The sequence below is a fragment of the Maniola jurtina genome, chromosome 3 (genome assembly GCF_905333055.1).
Source record: "Maniola jurtina chromosome 3, ilManJurt1.1, whole genome shotgun sequence".
NCBI lineage: Eukaryota > Metazoa > Arthropoda > Insecta > Lepidoptera > Nymphalidae > Maniola > Maniola jurtina.
In genome coordinates, this window is record NC_060031.1 from 12831929 (window position 1) to 12836681 (window position 4753).

The following is a 4753-nucleotide window of genomic DNA, read 5'->3' on the forward strand; positions in this document are numbered from 1 at the left end:
TCTTTTCGGTTGAATGCTATTCTGAACCAGCGGTGGTGAGTTTCTTGGAATAAAAATCTTTCTATTCTATTCTATTCTAGTCCACCACGCTAGCCAAGTGAGAATTGGTAGAGTTCACATAGTTGTAAAAACATTGTGTAGGTCCAATTCTTAAAGTTGGAACATTTTTAACCAACTTCCAAAAAAGGAGGAGGTTCTCAATTCGTCGGAATCTTTGATATATTTTGGCACTTTCATGAGTTATATTTGAGAGCCTATGAAGTAACATGGTGTTACACTTCGATTATGAGCATTTCGTTTTATCCTCTCGTGATTCCCATATTAGGGCGCGTTTCTACTGACACGGAGCGGAGCGTAATGTTCAACTTATAAAAAGAGTATCATGTGGTTTCTCAATAGTCTGACTGGTCAAAGTACACACGTGTCAATCTCAATCATCGTCTCAATGCACCCTTAGGCTCATTCTTGGGTAAACTAAAGCTTACAGGTTTTGATTTGCGAATAAAACACGAAACTTATGTTGTTTTAAATTTATTTTCGTAATATTCAACTGTTGACAGATAACAAATGATCTTACAATATCCAATTTGTACATAATGACTTAAGAAAATATGGCAACACTCATATTTTAACAATAAATACGTACGACATTCTGGTGTTACTCCAATGCATTTTAAAATGTTATGGTAAGTATGTATCTCCAGAAAGAAATTACGAGTAGAAAGTTTTTAACATTTACTAAGAATTCATAACAGTTTTTTATTAAATAGAAATAGTACTTAACAATAAACACTTGCAGTCAATGCATGAATAAGATGACATCACATATATAAGACGCAATACAACTACTATTATGCCACAATAATTTTAAATTGTCTTTTTAATAATAAAATTGAGGGTTTATTCCTAAAAATACAGATAAAACATTTTCGTCATCAAGCGATTTTAAACCCTTAAACGAGGTTAAGAACTGTACAAACAGGCAAAACTGCAAATTCCGCAACGACGTAACTCACGTAACACGTACGTTATCACAAAGCGTTAAGTCAAAAATAGATAATATCTCTTAAATATTATAATACATAAACGGAGAAAATGACTGACATAACTTACAGCTCAAACAGCTGAGTTTATAGTCTTAAGATTTCGCATTTTAGCTTCTTAATAACGTAGACACCATAATATGAAAGAATTTTTAGAAATTGCACCCGAGCGAAGCCGGAGCAAATTAGCTAATGCATTATATAAGGGTGTCTGCCCATTGAAGCGGGGCGGAGTAGAGATGTGTTCGACAGATCAATTGACAATCACATTAATAAAAAATGACTTGATAAAATTATCAAGTTATCCATCGATATCTGATTGGTACGCTGAACACGTCTCGGTTCCGTTACGCTTCAGTTGTCAGGCATCCTAAAACAAAGTTGCAATCCGCGTTCCTCTTATAACTTATAAATTTACGATGCGGTTTCAGCTTCATTAAAAACGTTTCACGTGGAAGATTTATGTAGGTAGATTTTTAACAACCCCGTGGGGTCCTATGGCTACTTTTTCACAATACTTGCGATGCGACTTCGCATTGCGAAAACGACATGGGAGCACGGTATGATTCCCCTGCTAATTCCCACAGTGCGTTATCCGTTGTAGAATTTCACGACGCGACGTCGCACCACAAGTATTGTGAAAAGTCCTATATCCGTCTCCGAGATGCAAGCTATGTTTGCAACTGCCAAATTTCGGCAAAATCGTTTTAGCAGATGCTGTGAAAAGATAACAGACTGGCACACACTTTTGCATTTATAAAATTAGTATGAATAATTTCATTCACAAACATCGGAGTCGCTAGCAGTATCTTACAATGCATACCTATTATATTAAGAAATGGTCGAAACAATCTCGGTTTCAAAAATGTTTCAGTTCGATGAAACTGCAAATTCACCTTTCGTCTTAATCTAGTATAAGATTGTTTTCAAACTAGAAGACCTTTCCACTCCAACGTCCATCGGTCCTTCGACACACATGACCAACCCACTGCCATTTGAACGTGCTAGCCCGAACTGTGTCGGTTCCTTTAGTTCTTTGGCAAATCTCTTCGAAACGAAGAGCCTTAATCCCTCAAAGGAATTCCGGGCATAGCTATTTCCATAACGCGCTCTCGAGAGACGATGCCTAATGAGAAACTTGGCAAAGGTCTAAAATAGGCCTTTAACAATAGTTATAGGAAATTAATAAAAAAGATGAAAGTTTGTGTCGCTATGAAAAATTAAAATACCTGTGAATATCTGTTACAATAAATTTAAATACAGTACTTTATTTAAAATTGTGTTTGGTATGCGATCATGCAAAGTGCGATCCAGCCATTCTCAATAGTCGACAAACATAATGTCGCAAAAAATATAAATAAATGATCAATATGTTTTTTTTTGTTTTTGACAACGAAACTCGAAACGAAAACGAAACCTATAGACTGGCACATTCGGCGCTCTTGAAAACATTGTGATATAAAATCATTAGAAAAAACGATAGGAAAAGTTATGGAAAGTATAAGTTTATGAGATGTGCCAAATGTTACTAAAGAAGTGATCGAACGCGGTCAGGGCCACTCTTTGGCAAGTAATGCTCAAAAGCAATGGCGATCGATAAAGCTCTTCTCATCACGTGGATATTCATCTTAATACTGACTCATTGATGGATGACTGTACCTACACTTGGATTGTTCACATTTAAATTTAACCGACTTTATGAAGAAAAGGAATTTTGAAACGATTTGAGACGGTAGAACGGACAAGACGATGAAATGCATCTTATTGGCTGGGCAGCGTATGCCCGGGTATGCTTATTGTAAGCGAGACAGAGCACACGATTTTATAAATTGGTACAACAACGCCAAAAAAAAGTTTCGCTTGTAAAGTGCCCCGTTAAACATCAAGGGTTTTTTTACTTACGATTTTATAAAAATCGCAAAAAAATGTGTCTATGCTATGAAATTCCAAAAAAAGATTGAGTGACTCTGAACTGGCCTACCAAAGGTAAGCTCTCCATGTCTGATGGAAATGGATTTAAACTGGACACCTGGACACTGTTGTCGTACCTACTTGTTATTTCACATAGACATTTAGTTGGAGAAAGCAAGGGATAATAAATTATTTACCCGAATTTTACCTACTAGTGAAAGTAATCGTCTATATTATTAAAATATCGTTTCTAAAACAACGGGAAAACTCTGACATCTAAATGCAATCTGTGCAATCTATCTGTTTTCCTCCTTCTTATACTTAGTACATTTTATGTGACTTGCAGTTTCATTGTAAACGCCGCAACGCTGTAGTATAAATTCGCATCAAGTAGCAAAACAATACATAGTGACATTTTGTTTCTTCTAAAATGTTTTGCAAGAATACTTATAAAGTATTTGAATTCTTTCAGACATTACACAAAGACTTTAATTTATGCTTTTAAAATTAAATAAAAAATGACTCAAATACTTAGTTTGATTCTGACTGGATTCCAGCTTTAGACACAAGTTTTAGATACCTATTTACGCCATCACGAATAGGTCAGGTGCTCGATGGCGGTAGAATGACAGCTACAATGCATTGTTGCGACAAGAATACCATAAATTCAACCAATCACAACAATTGCGATTGTAATAATGATTGATGCAGGTTTTCGGGAATCCACCTGCAGGAGGCCAAGCATTCTTTATTTATGTATTTTGTCACAATTACAAATTATGCATCAAAAGTACTCAAACAATCGATCGGACTGTTACAAATAATAACAAAATATGCGATCACGATAGAAATCAGCTTTTTAAGCCGATTAGCTCTATAGCCAAATGATGAGTCCAACATTGTACATATATATTTTTGTATAAATAACTTTTTAATTTGTTGAATATTTAGGCTGCAGGCATATAACTGAGTTGTAAACTGTAGTGACGCAAGTCGTAACGCAATCTGACTCAGATTATTACTATCCGAACGCATTTCGAGCATTAAGGCACCAGGCCACCTCGACGAAATATGTCGTGTACGGTACGTCTTCTTTAGTTGTTAAAAATTGTCGTCTAGTCAGACGACAAATGCCGCGACATAGTCATGTCGCGTCTCGGAATCACCAAAACACAGTAGTGTGTGTGCGCCTTTAGTCATCTTTGATAGTCTTGAAATAAGCCGCCCATCGAAATATACCTACTTCAATGAAGCCGCCTTATACAATGAAGTATAAATATATTTCGATGTACTCTGGTATATTTATGCCTATATACACCGTGCGGAGTCACTTCCCCCCGTTTTATACTAGACAAACAGCTTTACGCAAAATTTTAAAACGATATTAATTTCAATCTAGCAACCACTATGTTTAAAATATCTGATATGAAGAATTAACTATTCTAAAATCATTTACAAATGTTCCGACAAGTCATCCACCGACTTCGCACGAATCTCAACCAGTCGTCTCAAGGCGCTGTGGTTAGCCAAGTTTCTTTCTCTCTCGCACATTCTAACATTTTCAATGATTTTGAAAGAGTCAGTACACTTTTAACGAAGTTTTAACTTTTAAAGAAGGCTCAGCCAAGTCCTTAATAATAAAAGTACGTTAATTTTAAAAATATGTTTTTTTATCGTAATATAGAGAAATGGAAAGGAAATATACTCATGTTACAGTAAAACTGTCTAAAATGATCGTAATTTTATTGTTTAGGATTTGGCCGAGCTACATTTGTTAAAAGTGTACTGATTCTTTCACA